This window comes from Silene latifolia, chromosome 2, assembly GCF_048544455.1.
Source record: "Silene latifolia isolate original U9 population chromosome 2, ASM4854445v1, whole genome shotgun sequence".
In the NCBI taxonomy this organism is placed as follows: Eukaryota; Viridiplantae; Streptophyta; class Magnoliopsida; order Caryophyllales; family Caryophyllaceae; genus Silene; species Silene latifolia.
Genome location: NC_133527.1, coordinates 128,524,713 through 128,541,774, shown reverse-complemented (window position 1 = coordinate 128,541,774; position 17,062 = coordinate 128,524,713). Strand labels below are relative to the sequence as shown.

At 38.1% G+C, this 17,062-nt stretch overlaps 2 long non-coding RNA genes across 2 annotated transcripts; both read right to left on the bottom strand.

The window, feature by feature from the left end:
- Window positions 1–200: 200 nt before the first annotated feature.
- Window positions 201–2,507, bottom strand: LOC141630276 (uncharacterized). Its single transcript, XR_012537469.1, has 3 exons — window positions 2,305–2,507; window positions 2,121–2,192; window positions 201–358 (listed from the first exon to the last, which is right to left on the bottom strand). It is a non-coding gene; the product is annotated as an uncharacterized LOC141630276 (long non-coding RNA).
- Window positions 2,508–6,265: 3,758 nt separating this feature from the next.
- On the bottom strand, window positions 6,266–8,517 carry LOC141630272 (uncharacterized). Its single transcript, XR_012537468.1, has 3 exons — window positions 8,390–8,517; window positions 8,206–8,277; window positions 6,266–6,423 (listed from the first exon to the last, which is right to left on the bottom strand). It is a non-coding gene; the product is annotated as an uncharacterized LOC141630272 (long non-coding RNA).
- Window positions 8,518–17,062: the final 8,545 nt, after the last annotated feature.

The following is a 17,062-nucleotide window of genomic DNA, read 5'->3' as shown; positions in this document are numbered from 1 at the left end:
TGTCTCTAAAAGACCACACAGTCCTACATTATTCTGCCCTAACAAACGCTTTATTTCTTTTTGCTTGCTAGGGTTATTTGTGACACCCCTCGATAGGGCATCAAAAATAAAGCGGAAAATACGAGGTTTTTAAAACCTTTTTAAAAGCTTAAAGTGCAAAATCCACCATAAGCGATCAAACAAAAGTGAAAAGAAAGATAATTAAGTTTTACAATTTAAAACAAGTGCGATGGGGAAAAGATATCCCACGAATAAACACAAGTCTAACGATAGGTGAGTCTAAGCAACCTATAACTAAGGTCCAAGGGTCAGCGTTCTCGCTAGCTCACACGTCTTCCCCATAATCTGCATCACAAACCTGTCATTCATGTAAACATGAACGCCACGGTCAGTGGGGAGTAACTCGGGGGTTCTCCCCCACAATATGTCAAAATGCACATAAGCAAGAACTTAATTAAACATATTGATCATGCATCATACTTGAATAATATGGACAAGGGAATATAACGATAATCATAACGAGATAGGCATATTGCATTCTTAATGAGATAGGCATGGTACATTATATTAAACATGCATTCAAGGTAACCAAAACATAGATATGAGATTAGGCATCGAATCATATGAATAAGGTAAACAATGGATCAATTGAATAGAAAATACATGGATGGAAACCAATAGCCATTACTTAAAAACCTCTTAACAACCATAGCACGGGACGTGGCTACTAATGTCACATTCATACTTATGGCTTACATCTCACCATAAGAACGGATGGGAACATCAATCCCGGCGATCATATCGCAACTAGGGGCTTGCATCTCACCACTAGTATCCGATAGGACCAAGACTCTCACAAACAAGCATAGAAGACGTGCACTCTCGTATATAAGAACACACCAATGACCGTAACAAGCAAGACATTTACAAAGGATTGACTCAAAACAAGACAAACCCCTAGACTCCAACCTCCTGGTAGGACGACGATCATAATACGGTCCTAGTCTAAATCTGGCCAGACTCTCGGGATGGACGACACCCGATTCGACATACAATCCCAAATCGTATCCAAGACTCGATCCATGACACCTAGCCGTGCCCCAAGGTCGAGTAACCCCAAATCGGAACCATGGTACCTATCCGTACCCCAAGGTCCGAAGAGGCGGAAGGAAGATAGCCCAACTCGGAAACAATGGCACATAATCGTGACCCAATGTCCGAGGGCAAATAAATAAGGAATGTCGAGTAGTCACACAATGTAAACCGTCACACTCCGGTCACAAATACGAGTGGAAAAGATTGCACAAACATAACGTAAACAATTCATGTGAAGCATGCATAAGTATAAAGGTATAAGAAACATCAAGTACTCCCATGATAAAAGAGTCTCAACACATCATACACAAGCATTAGAACCAAAGTTAAGATGCATACCCAACAAGAAACTCAAAACCCAATCTATAACAACAAGTTTAGTACTCGACTACAACAAGAGTCAACTTCAAACGGTCATAACTTGAGTTCTATACATGATAATGAGGTGAAACCAGTTGGAGGTGATAGCTTATCCTCTTACGGTTCTAACGGTAGGTCATAAGCCTCAAACAAACAAGTAACGAAGAAGTTATGGCCATTTTAAGAAAACTGGTCCAGGCTGAGTGCGCAGCCTGCGCCTAGATGCGGGTTTGCACGACACAACAACTTCACCTTCATCCCCAAACCATTTTTTTATCATGCCAATACAATCCTAATTCCACCATATATTACCCGAGCAACTTTATACAAGTATTAAGGGTGAAATCAAAGCATAAAAGAGGGATTAAAACACAAGGTTCGATTCAAATTCAAACAATTCCAAACTAACAAATTCGTGACATAATTAAACACAATTATTAAGCATGAATAAGAAGGTTTCTTTACTAATTCATCCATATAAACATTCATGTAACCCAAAGGATTGGAAATTCCTTCAACTAACCATGAGATGGTTTCTCATACACACTCATTCAACAACAAACATGTGAAACAAGAAAAGATTCAAACTTTAACATACATATGAACAAACTACAACATATAAACACACAAATTTGACATAATGTCGAGTAACCCATCACCGTTACCTTTTTGCTCTTAATCTCTATTGTAATCGTCTCACAAGCAAGAATCCACTTCCGGGTCAACTAAACTTTCTCCTAAACATAAGAAAACACCAAATAAGACTAAAAATCGAAACTAGAAAAAGAGGTACCATGAGAAATTGGCTCGACAGCCCCATTAAAGGAGGAAAGGTAGTTCTTTTCTTACCTAGAAAGAAGGAGGGCGATGAGAGGAAGAGATAGGCGCGAAAATCACTTAGTTTGGATAAGAATTGAGCAAGTTATGGTGATTTTAGGGTTGAGAGCAAAGGGTTAACAATGGTGGAGAGGTTGTTGGGGGAAATTTCAGAAATTAGAATGAGGGAGATGAAGTTGTGAGGTGTTAGGTGAGGGTTTTATGAAAAGAAAAGAGGAGGAGAAAAGGCCCATAGGTTATAAAAAGCCTAACAACTCAAATTGAGTCAGTTTCCACTAGAATTTTCGTCTCAAGCACACTATAACTCAAGGCGGGAGATATTATTATTATTATCATTATTATCCGACCAAAATATTTATTTTGTATAACTTAAGCTTTTAAAAATATAATATTTATAAAAATCATGTTTAATAATGAAATTAATTAAATTAAATAATTAAAATATAAATAAGACAATGAAACGGTTAATTAAATTATAATTGCCAAAATAGAAAATTCGCGGGTGTTACAATCACCCCATCTTTTAAAAAGTTTCGTCCTCGAAACTTGAAAATGGAAATGAAATGTCGTATAAAATAAAACCGGAATTTTGAATTCGGTAACCAAAACATTCAAAAGGTTACTTATCGTAAGAATCGAAATCCTTTCAAAAATCCCAAATAAAATTTTCCGACATAACCAAATTCTCATCAAAGGAACGAAAATGCTCTCGTTGCGCATTCAAGAACACCACATTCCAAATCGAAGATATGGTCAAAAGCAAATCATTTGTATAAATCGAAAATCAAAATACTTTCAAAAACATTAATGAAGAGTTTTCAAAAGTATAAGTCTCATTCATGGAACGAAATTGCTCTTGTCGTGCACACAAGAACGCTAACTTTCCAAGTCTAAGACAAATTTAAAACAAAAATCATTCGCCGACAAGCGCAGAACAAGTTATTAAACGTTTCAAATAACGAGTTCTAACATCCGATCAACGTCAAAATCAAAAGAGAAGGCAATTCACTCAAATTTTCTTTTGCAAAGGTCAAAATAGAAGTAGAGGCTTCATTTCTAAATTAAAAAGGAAGTCAAATTCCTGAAAATATAATATTAAACTTTTGACAACGAAATCATAAGTAGACCAAAGCTAGTTAGAAATTGAGCAAAGTTAAAAGTAACTCGGGTTAGCAATTAAAAATCAATAAAAAGGAGTTATACTCGTAGAACAAAAGGATAACTAAATCAAATTTTCATTTTTGAACTCTTAAAATAGGTAGGGTTTAGTAAAAGTAACATAAACCTTTAACGACGAACCAAAAATGGTAGTTTGAAACGTTTAGAAATTTTATGAATTGAAAAGTAACTTAGATATCATGAAAACAAGATACGCTAAGAGGGTTCAAACTTAACCAACAAAGAGATATGATGAACTTCCTAGGAGAAGAGTTGAAATCGAATCTACCAGGCTATCAAAGATTGAATTTCATAGGTTAACATCAAATGCTAAAGGAGGAGCAAGCATAAACGAGGAAGAGAGGTATGAACGGAAACACTTATGGTCAAAGAGGACGGGAAATTAGGCAACAAGGAAACACTAGATACTTAAATCTCGAACAACAAAGTCATCCCGAACGGCCCGAAAACTTCCTAACCACAAAACTCATAACCACATAACTCCCAAGCATTTCCTCAAAATACCCACACTTTACTCTTATGCTACCCCGTGGGTCAAGTAACTCCACCACAATTGTGATTCCATAACTCTCAAATGTAAATCATCTATAAACGATTTCCACGAAAGATCAAAACTACTAAAACAGTTACACACCTAACCAACTATCGACTACTAGGAGTTCTCACTATAGTAAAATCCTCAATCAAAGGTCAAAATCTTAAGGTCTTCATACTTTCTAACGCTCCAAACCAAAATCTTATTCACACCCGAGTTCATAAGCCTAAATGATCACATTCCCCAAATCATAAAGACCACCAACCAAAAGTAAATAGGTTTGTCATACAATTTTTCCTACCCAACTCAACTCGAGTTCCACTAATCCAACTTTGACGACATCAAGGTTCACAAAGAATCCTCAAAGAGCATCTCACTCACTCTACAACGTAGCCAACAATGCCATCACTCCACTAAAGAAACAAGAGCAATAACTAGGTCAAGAAAAGATAGGAAATTTCAATGGGATACATAAACATGACGAGGTGTGAGATTGAAGGAGTCAATAATTAAGGTAACTAGTTAACACCAGTAAGAGATATTAGAATTAGAGAGGTATTCAAGGCAAGGAAACGACAAGTAAACTTTTATACTTAAGAAATAAATCCAATCAAGTATGAACAAAGGGAAGGAAGATGATTAAAGGTACGAGGGGGATTTTAGGGCTTAAACCACACACTTTCTAAGACTTAAGGTTCTCTCTAACAAGGTCACACCTATTAGGATATTGTGCCTTCATAACAAAACGACCAAATTCCAAAACGAGGGTCAAGGCAATTCATCTCATTCCTTATATGCAAGTCTCTCTTAAAGGGTTACACCTCTATGATCGATCAAGGTAAAAATAAACGCCGCTTAAGGGTTGATAAATTGGTTAGATTCGTTGTTCACCTATCCTATCACATATTAGGATTTCTCTAAAGCAAATCTACCACTCAAGTATAAAAGCACCCATTTACCTCAAGTACTTGACACAACCTCAATGTTCCTAAAACCATAGGGTTAACAAAGACTTCTCAATACTAAGTCTCTCTCAACTCAAGAACCCTCAAGGGTCAGCTAATATCAAATCACATCACCAATCCATTATGGTCATCAACATACCATTATCCTTTCTAGTTACTAAAACAAATGCTAAAACTTTCCAATGATGTACCTTAGTCTCACTCTCATACCATACCTCAGGTGGTAATCAATATCACTCACTAAAACCAACTAATAATCCCACAATTAGCATTTCTCATATGGTCACATGTACATTATCAAACTCTCATATCTAAAGTGATTACAAAAGCCATTCACAAACTCGACTTACTTAATAAATCCTACATCCTCAAATCCACCATTCAGTTTCATCCATTTTAAGTCAAGTACTAAGCATTAGTATCCCAAGGCACGTCTCACTACACTTCCCAAGGTTTTCAAATCTCAACCATAAACAACAAGCCAAGTTCTATAACCTTAGTAACAAATGCAACTCACACTTGACAACATAAATAATGCCACCAATCAAGAATACTCACTTTACCAAGGATTTAGGTCTAGGAATCATTAAGTATGTCTCATCTCACTACCTAAGTCTTTCCAACATCAAATCCTCTCCAAACCAGGATTAAGAGTCAACCACAAACAATCTCCTCAAAGGTCAAATTTCCAACCAAGGTCAACATTCCTCAAAAGAAAGAGTATTATCAAAAGGCGTTTAGGGAGGATAAGCAAGGAACAAGGAACAAGTTATGGGGTATAGGAGTAGCTTCCAAGCAAAACAGAAGAGAGTTTAGAAGAAGGATAAGCACCAAGAGATAAAGAATAAGGCAAGATACACAAAGAAATGAGAAACATCTTTGAGGAAGTAGAAGCATTCTTCAAATGTTGAACAAATCTTCAATCCTCAGCAATAGGCACCAAATCTTGATCACCACATTGGTAAGTTTACGGTTATTGATCCAAGGGCACACAAATTATTAAAGGACAATCAACAAACATGTTAGAACCTAACAAAGAGCAAACACACTACAGACTACCACCTTAGGTCCTTAAGTCTACCCATCTCTCATTCATTATTCAAGGTCAAGTTCACATTTAAATTTGGGGTACACGTGTGTGCGTCGGGAGCAACATATGCTCTGATACCAACTGTGACACCCCTCGATAGGGCATCAAAAATAAAGCGGAAAATACGAGGTTTTTAAAACCTTTTTAAAAGCTTAAAGTGCGAAATCCACCATAAGCGATCAAACAAAAGTGAAAAGAAAGATAATTAAGTTTTACAATTTAAAACAAGTGCGATGGGGAAAAGATATCCCACGAATAAACACAAGTCTAACGATAGGTGAGTCTAAGCAACCTATAACTAAGGTCCAAGGGTCAGCGTTCTCGCTAGCTCACACGTCTTCCCCATAATCTGCATCACAAACCTGTCATTCATGTAAACATGAACGCCACAGTCAGTGGGGAGTAACTCAGGGTTCTCCCAGCCACAATATGTCAAAATGCACATAAGCAAGAACTTAATTAAACATATTGATCATGCATCATACTTGAATAATATGGACAAGGGAATATAACGATAATCATAACGAGATAGGCATATTGCATTCTTAATGAGATAGGCATGGTACATTATATTAAACATGCATTCAAGGTAACCAAAACATGGATATGAGATTAGGCATCGAATCATATGAATAAGGTAAACAATGGATCAATTGAATAGAAAATACATGGATGGAAACCAATAGCCATTACTTAAAAACCTCTTAACAACCATAGCACGGGACGTGGCTACTAATGTCACATTCATACTTATGGCTTACATCTCACCATAAGAACGGATGGGAACATCAATCCCGGCGATCATATCGCAACTAGGGGCTTGCATCTCACCACTAGTATCCGATAGGACCAAGACTCTCACAAACAAGCATAGAAGACGTGCACTCTCGTATATAAGAACACACCAATGACCGTAACAAGCAAGACATTTACAAAGGATTGACTCAAAACAAGACAAACCCCTAGACTCCAACCTCCTGGTAGGACGACGATCATAATACGGTCCTAGTCTAAATCTGGCCAGACTCTCGGGATGGACGACACCCGATTCGACATACAATCCCAAATCGTATCCAAGACTCGATCCATGACACCTAGCCGTGCCCCAAGGTCGAGTAACCCCAAATCGGAACCATGGTACCTATCCGTACCCCAAGGTCCGAAGAGGCGGAAGGAAGATAGCCCAACTCGGAAACAATGGCACATAATCGTGACCCAATGTCCGAGGGCAAATAAATAAGGAATGTCGAGTAGTCACACAATGTAAACCGTCACACTCCGGTCACAAATACGAGTGGAAAAGATTGCACAAACATAACGTAAACAATTCATGTGAAGCATGCATAAGTATAAAGGTATAAGAAACATCAAGTACTCCCATGATAAAAGAGTCTCAACACATCATACACAAGCATTATAACCAAAGTTAAGATGCATACCCAACAAGAAACTCAAAACCCAATCTATAACAACAAGTTTAGTACTCGACTACAACAAGAGTCAACTTCAAACGGTCATAACTTGAGTTCTATACATGATAATGAGGTGAAACCAGTTGGAGGTGATAGCTTATCCTCTTACGGTTCTAACGGTAGGTCATAAGCCTCAAACAAACAAGTAACGAAGAAGTTATGGCCATTTTAAGAAAACTGGTCTAGGCTGAGTGCGCAGCCTGCGCCGAGGTGCGCAGCCTGCGCCTAGATGCGGGTTTGCACGACACAACAACTTCACCTTCATCCCCAAACCATTTTTTTATCATGCCAATACAATCCTAATTCCACCATATATTACCCGAGCAACTTTATACAAGTATTAAGGGTGAAATCAAAGCATAAAAGAGGGATTAAAACACAAGGTTCGATTCAAATTCAAACAATTCCAAACTAACAAATTCGTGACATAATTAAACACAATTATTAAGCATGAATAAGAAGGTTTCTTTACTAATTCATCCATATAAACATTCATGTAACCCAAAGGATTGGAAATTCCATAAACTAACCATGAGATGGTTTCTCATACACACTCATTCAACAACAAACATGTGAAACAAGAAAAGATTCAAACTTTAACATACATATGAACAAACTACAACATATAAACACACAAATTTGACATAATGTCGAGTAACCCATCACCGTTACCTTTTTGCTCTTAATCTCTATTGTAATCGTCTCACAAGCAAGAATCCACTTCCGGGTCAACTAAACTTTCTCCTAAACATAAGAAAACACCAAATAAGACTAAAAATCGAAACTAGAAAAAGGGGTACCATGAGAAATTGGCTCGACAGCCCCATTAAAGGAGGAAAGGTAGTTCGTTTCTTACCTAGAAAGAAGGAGGGCGATGAGAGGAAGAGATAGGCGCGAAAATCACTTAGTTTGGATAAGAATTGAGTAAGTTATGGTGATTTTAGGGTTGAGAGCAAAGGGTTAACAATGGTGGAGAGGTTGTTGGGGGAAATTTCAGAAATTAGAATGAGGGAGATGAAGTTGTGAGGTGTTAGGTGAGGGTTTTATGAAAAGAAAAGAGGAGAAGAAAAGGCCCATAGGTTATAAAAAGCCTAACAACTCAAATTGAGTCAGTTTCCACTAGAATTTTCGTCTCAAGCCCACTATAACTCAAGGCGGGAGATATTATTATTATTATCATTATTATCCGACCAAAATATTTATTTTGTATAACTTAAGCTTTTAAAAATATAATATTTATAAAAATCATGTTTAATAATGAAATTAATTAAATTAAATAATTAAAATATAAATAAGACAATGAAACGGTTAATTAAATTATAATTGCCAAAATAGAAAATTCGCGGGTGTTACATTATTCATGCCTCTAATGTTCCATAAACAACAGCTACCCATACTGAGATTGAGCCTTACTAGTCTCCCCTTTCTCCACAACTCTCTGGTTCATAATCCCTATCCTAGTTTTCTACAATGATTGAGTTAGAGATTCCATGAAAGAGAGCCCTCCAGGTGTGAAGGTCCTCTTCTCTCCATTGTCATGCCTCATCATTTTGGTCAGAAACCTTCTGGGCAGAGAACTCTCTACCAGTGGAGTACGTGGAACAATCACAGGAGTTTGAACCACCACACTAGCAGGAGTTTGGACTACCACATGAGTGTTTGGAACAACTGGCTTGCTTGTGGGGGGTGCATCCACCTTAGGAGGGGGCCTAGCCTTTGGGACAGGTTTCGAGCCACCGCTTTGGGTTTCCAGACCTTCCTAGGCACAGGTTTAGGAATACCATTCCTGCAATTCTCAGCAAGGTGGCCCATCCCTTTACAAGTGTTGCACATCAATGGTAACCAGTCATAAACAACTTTTAATTTCTGGGTTTTTCCTTGGTCATCCACAAAACAAATATGAGTAGGAAATTCCTGTCCAATTTCCACCTCCACCGTGATACGGGCAAAACCAAAGAAATTCCTGTGCACAGTGTTCTCATCACAGCGTATGAAAGTTCCCACTGCACTACTCAATTTTTTAAGACATTCATTTCCCCAGAATTTAACATCCAGGCCAAACAATTTCATCCACAAAGGAATACGTTTAACATCATGCTTAATAGAAAATAAACAAAGTGAAGTTATAAATTATAAACAAAGTGCATTTATCAAGGGAAGAGACATAATAGAAAATATCCTAATTTGCCAGGATTTAGTGAATTTATATCATTGATAAACTTGTTCTCCTAAAATTATCACGAAGCTTGATTTAAAAATGCTTATGATTCCATTGAATTGGAATTTTTTAGAGGATATGTTGAAGGTTTTAAAATTCTCTAATAAAGTTGCGCAATTGATCATGGAATGTGTTACAACCTCATCTTTTACTTTTTCTCAATGAAGATTCTTTTAGGTTCTTTAAGGCTAAAAGAGGATTAAGGCAGAGAGATCATCCTTCACCTCTTCTATTTACAATTTGTATGGATTATTTGAGCAGAATATTGAATGTGGTTCAAGAATATGAAAACTTCGAAACCATCCTCTGTGTAAACCTTGGAAATCAAGTTATCTGTGATGTTCAATTTGTAAAAATTATTTGAGCAGGATATTGAATGTGGTTCAAGAATATGAAGACTTTTAATACCATCCTCTGTGTAAATATAACAACCCGACCCGCCACCGTCGTAACACAATCCTAATAAGATGGGTGTGCACCATTGGGCCCATTATTTGTCCTCACTTAAACCCAAAAGCACTAGGCTTATTACTAAGTGATGGGTGGAATCCTTTATAAACATATCACAACCTCTTTATTTTCCCGATATGGACAAATCTCCTCTCAAACTCTCGGGTGTTACAAACTCCCCCCACACAAAGAACACAACGTCCTCGTTGTGCCTCAAACCTGACAGTAGTCAGGCCCAGAATCCACCCCCGCTAGGTGGGTGATCCGAGTACCCCTGACCACAGGTTCACCACACGGTCGCAGGGTTGCTCTGATACCATTTATAACAACACGACCCGCCACCGTCGTAGCACAATCCCAATCAGATAGGTGTGCACCATTGGGCCCATTATTTATTCTCACTTAAATCCAAAAGTACAAGGCTTGTTACTAAGTGATGGGTGAAATACTTTATAAACATATCACAACCTCTTTATTTTCCCGATGTGGACAAATCTTCTCTCAAACTCTTGGAGTGTTATAGTAAACCTTTGAAATTAAGTCATACTCCCTCAGTCCCGATCAATTGTTATCTATTGCTTTTGGCACAAGAATTAAGAAAAGAAGTCTGAATGAATTTGGACCACACAAATCACATAGCCCCACATGCAATTAAATGTGATCCACAAAAGGTTGCCAAAAATGGAAATAGAGAACAATTCAATGATACACCTTAAAATGGAAATAAATAACTTTTGACCGGGGCTGAGGGAGTATGTGTTTTGCAATTCTCTAGGGGAGATAAAAAGTCAGCTGTGCTTCTGATGAGAGATTTTAAGACTTTTTATGGAGCCACTACGTTACACATGAATATTAAGAAATCAAATATTTATAGCAATGCGGTTGATGCTGGCAGTATGGGTGAAATTCTAAGGTATTCTGGTATGAAAGGGGGATATTAAATTGCGTGTCAGATACCCTTGGAGTGCCAATTGCTCCTAAGAGACTTTCAGTTTTAGAATGTTCTATGATGGTGGAAAAAGTGGCGGATAGAATTAAAGGTTTAGGGTTAAATAATCTATTCTATGTTAGCAAACTGATTTTAGTGAATGCAATGTTTAGTACCCTACATACCTATTGGGCCACTATTTTTATCCATCCTACTTGTATTTTGAACAAAAATGAAATCATTTGTTCCCCACCCCCAATTATGAGCTAAGAAAAAAGCATGTACAACAAATAAATCAGAAGATTGGTTGAAAGCCATTAGAAAGGTGGAACATTGTAGCCTTAGGTAAGTACGTGTGGCGAATAACTACCAAAGAAAGATCACCTTTGAGTCATATGGATTTTTTCCATCTACCTAAAAGAGGAAGATTGGATGCATTATTTGTCAAAGCAATGATCCAGCTACGCCTAAAAGAAATTGTATAAGGTGAAAGAAAAACTAAAAGGTGGATATTCCAATTCGTACTGGCTAAGGCCTGGAAACAAGTATACCATTTCTTGAATGGATAGAGAATGAGGGGTAGAAGGTTTCTTGGTACAGGTTTTGTCTAGAATAATATTGGTCTACCTAAATCCAACTTTATTGGATTGCTTATTGTACAAAGAAGACTTTTAATAAAAGATAGATTGGCAAAGATGAATATTTGCCAGGGTCACTTATGTGGGCTTTGTGGACTACTGAACGAACATCATACTCATTTATTTTTCACTTGTTTATACAACCAGTAGTGTTTATTGCTTCTAAATGACTGGCAAAAACATGATATCTTTGAAATTGATTATAGAGAGAGAGAGAGAAATTGGGGGAGGGGGGGGGGATCAATAGATATAATTTACAGAATAGGGTGATTCCAACATACATTCAAGCCCTAGAGTAATATCAGGGCCGTCCCTGACATTTTGGGGGCCCTGTGCGAAATTGAAAAAATAGGCCCCTAATATAAATACACTTTTGTTAAATGTACGAGTAATATATAAATTTAAATTAATACCCCCTTTCATAATAACAAGTACGTAAATTAAAATTTAAAACAAATATATTATCTAATAAACCCTAACATTAATGTATGATAAATTAAATTTTTCCTTTCTCAATAACATGTACGTAACTACGTATATAGTTAAATTTAATATTCCATTCCTTAATAACATGCAAATTATCAGTGTCATGATGGTTAGCTGAACATTCTCTCAGTAAGCAGGGTTGGGTTCGATCCTCGCAAACAACAAGTTCATTTGATTTTTGAATAAAAAATTAACATGAAAAGGATGGCATGGGGGTTCGATCATAGGATGTTCAGAGTGCAAGGATACACTACTACCGCTGAGACACTTACTATCAACTGCTACATATACGCAATAGAAAATATATATATTAATAGTACTAGGTAACCAGGCCTCATATTAGGCCCTTTAAAATTGGGGGCCCTGTGCGGCCGCACAGGTTGAACACGCCCTGGGCCGGCCCTGAGTAATATATATGGTGGAGCAGAAATATTTGCATAGTGGAGAATCAAGTTATGCGGCCAGAACTGTAAATCGAAAACGTTATTTGTGTGGGGTGTCCCTTGAAGAGGTCCATTGATAGGCTTAAATGACTAGTGCTTAAAGTGATTGCAATTCAGTATTACGCATATCAACAAAGTGCACTTTCTTTTCTAGTTATACATGCAAAAGAAATCCACAGTTAAGCGTGCTTGGCTAGAAGTAATCTTAGGATGGGTGACTTCCTGGGAAGGTTATTGGGATGTGCAAGAGTGAGGACAAAATATGCTGGAAAGGACCTGTGTTGATGTGTGGTCCAAGTACATAGCCTTGCTAATTATCATGAATAACCCCTCCCGAACCCGGGTTTGGGCCTGGGTATTACATGAATAACTGATAAGCAAGCTCAAGATAGAACTTTGCACTCGACTAAAGCAACAAAAATATATGCCAATCTAGGATCAATTTATCATATAGCTATGCCCTGTTATGGTTAGTCTTTTTTTTTTCTTGAAAAAACCCGAAAGGGTTCTACTTCATAAACAACTGATCCAAAGCAATACGGTCAAGAACAATTTGAGGAGCGCTACTCTCCCATTGCCGACATCCAACCGACCAAGGAGTGATATGCGCTAGATCATGAGCCACACTATTAAAGTTTCTACATGCAAAAGAAAAAAACGACCTCGTCAAAACAACTACAAATATCGAAAATTTCATCATAAATAATAAACAAGTTACTGCGGCCTTGTTTCCGCTTCTGTAAATCCTTGATTACATTGATATTATCACCTTCTACCTCCACTCGCTTGAGATCCCTTCGTTTGGCTTCCCGAAAACCCGTAAGAACTGCTAAGGCCTCCGCTTCCACCGGCTCCATGACTTCCTCGCCTTGCACCATCAGCCCCCATATCATGCCCCCACCTCATCCCGGCAAACTACACCAAGACCTGTCCCAACACCCTCCTTTACCCCTGCATCAACATTGATTTTCGCCCGTACTTCCCTCGGCCTCACCCATCCATCTTCTTCTCCCACCCCCGCATCTCCTCTAGCGCCAGCCCTCCCCCAGCCCTCCCCCCCCCCCCCCCCTTCCTCCTTGTCTTCCCTCATCCCACGCATAAGATCACCCACCCGCTTGATCACCACCTCCGGCTGCATATGCTTCCCTTCGAACACTCATTTATTACGCCCCTCCCATATCGCCCAACAACTCGTCATAAAAATCATATGTTGATCCTCACCCACTCCCTCCACACATCCTCCACCCACTCCCTCGCCCGCTCAAACCCCACATCCTTCTGTATCTCCAACCCCACCTCAGCCCAAACCCACCCCACCCAACCAAATCCCGAGTAAGATGAAGACTCGATTCCACACACCTACCGCATATAGGGCATTCAGCTTCCGTAGGTCGATGTAGCCGAGTGGCAATGTTTCCTTTTGTAGGGCGAGCATCAAGGCAGAATTGCCAGAAAAACAATTTAATACGGGGTAGAATAAGGGACTTCATATTTTTGCCTTGAAATAGCTTTCATATTTTTTTGGCTAAAGAGATGATGTAATTGTTTAAATGGGCTTGATTAATATATTACTTACCTTTCAAAAGAAAATAGTAGGTTTAATTTCGATTCCCTTAGCTATCAAACTTAGAATTTCAAAGTTTTGATCTTTATATCCTGTAATTTGATTTAAAGGTCGTCGATTAATCGATATCGATTGGTCTTAAATCAAATCTAATTACCTTTTTATTTTCTACTCTTAGCTGAGTCATACTTCTAAATATAAAATCAATCGATATTTATATTTTTTCATTTAATCTTAACTGACTAAGTAAATCTGACTTCTACAGTCAGAAACCTTAAAGAGAAGACGCGACAGGTGATACGCCTCTTCCAAGAGCCGCAACGTGTTGTAGACCTATTTTTAATGGTTTCTGATCGCCACCTAAATTTCGTTCATGTCGTAGCACGTTTTTATTATTTAATTATTAATCCTTTTATCATACAAACCAATAGCATGTTAGTCCTAATATTAATATGTGGCATGTTTTCTTAATTATTCATTTGCATCGTTCATTTTTATATTGTTAGTAGATCATTCTTTTTTAGACAAACGTGTACTATTTCATATATAAACTAGCAAAGAGGAGATTACATACTATACGATTACAACAAAGAAACAAAACTAATTACCATACAAACATAGGGGAATTAGATACCCCAAAAGTAGAAGAAACAGAAGTAACGGGGTTAAAATTATAAGTGGAACTAACTGAAAAAGAAAGACGACATTTCTTAAAAGGCGGATGATAATAGTCCTCGAACGGGAGCAAGTCAACTTCTTTCCTTTTAGCATATTCAACAGCCGCGACTTTTTCTGTGTACCTGCAAAAAAACAAAGGTAATTTGTTGACGGAACCCAACGATATCTTCCTTGAATTGGCAGCCGACCTAACCATTTGACCCCGATGAATTGAATGCTTCACCTTACGACAACTTTTCGTCCTTGATTTCTCCTTGACTGCAACAAATTGAAACTGAACTGTGGAAACCATACTAACCACGGATGAATCAGATGAAAATCTTTTCTTTTTGGCAATATGCAAAACAGACTCTTCATGACCCAACTCATCACTCTCACTGTCAGACCCCAAATGCGAATGCGAATGCTGATGGCGCACTTCATGTAATGGATAAGGAGTGGGAACTGCTGCTTCCCTTGAAATTTCTTCATGGGGAGTTCGCGTCGAAATAGAATTTTTAGAGATGAGGGGACGAACCCTCAAGGATGACAAAGATCTTGGATTATAAAAAAAGAGATTGCTGCCGAGTAACAGATTCTCATAATCTTGGGACGACAATTGCAAATTATTTTTAGGATGTTTTTTGTTGGAAAATGAGTATTTTGCAGGTCTGGAGGTATAAGAGTTGGAGGGATTACAAGTGCTTTTAGCAGACAAAGTTGGAGTAGCCTCATTCAGGCTATCAGAGTTCAGATTAAAGACAAGATCAGTGGCCGCAAACAGGATTCCAGAGTCCATAAAAGTGTCAGAATCAGTCGCACTAGGGTTTTTGGAATCAATAAAAACAATGGAACTAGAAGAAACATCAGCATGAGGAGGAGAAACCTGATCTGTTACCAAAGGAGCTTTATTGCAAGATGTTTTGGCAGGCTTTTTACTGATCTAGAGCGTCCTGCCAGGGATTTATATGTAGGGTGATCTAACTCAAACAACTCGCCTGATTGGTATAATTAAGTGCAAAATGAACTAATAAACAATGACACAAAGATTTTTATACGTGGAAAAACCCTGGGAATAAGGGAAAAAACCACGGGCACCAAGCCAGGAGTGATTGTTACTATGGTTTTAGATAGCCTGACAGAGTATTGTTATATCAGGCGTAACAGGCGAATATATAGCTTAAGAATACAAAAAGTATAAGTAAAAGTGAGGGTATATCTCATGATCTCTCTCATCTTTTCTTCCTTTCTATTTATAGCTGATCTCTTCCTCCTTCTTATGCCGTTTAGGGTTTCCTGGTAAATAGGGGATGTGCCCTATTTACCCGGAGGTGGTTTCTTCTTTCTTAGCCGTTGTTTTGACTGCTTCCTATATCATAGCTTTTTGGAATTGGTCTTCCTTTTTTGTAGGGAACATATATCAGCTGCCTATTTGTCGCCTGCAGTGGCCTGGTGCTTCTCCTTTTTTTTGGCCTTTGGTTATCTTTCACTGTCTTTCATCAACTCCGCTTGGTGCCTATCCGTGTTGAATCAATGCCTGGTTTCGGATGTCTTTTGCCTGGAAGTTGTCCTTGGCTGTTGCCTGGCCTATATCTATATCAGGTCGGGATATTTTAGGGCCCAACAATTGCCCCTTATCTCGCTTATTCCTTTATTGGGTCGGCAGAATAAGGAGATAAAAATTTGGGCCGGCAAGTGATTTGTGCAGGGTCTTTTTATCGGATTTAGAATTGGTGTTTGGTTCAACTTCTTGTAACGGTTATTTGTCATTAATAGGGTAGGTTCACAAAACCCTAGGAGAGTCATGATTAGCCTCTACCACTTGCTTTTCTAGCCGTTTTAGGATTTGCGGTTATAAATAGCCTTCTTTTCCCGTGATTGCTTCCACATCTCAACTTCAAAATTTCTTCTTTCCCTTTCTAAAAAATTCTCTCTTTGAAAAATTCATCTTCCAGAAAAAAAATAAGATATGGCTGGTGGCAGGAGAAGGACAGTAGCTTCAAAAGCTCTATTTGATTTGAAAAAGTTCATGTTGAAGTTGAAATGGTTTTTCTGCTGAGGTTGAGGGGGTCCCGATATCATCCTTGAGGATGATGTGGTGGAGGTTGTTGCTCCTCCGGAGGTTGTCCATGTCTTATAAGGGGT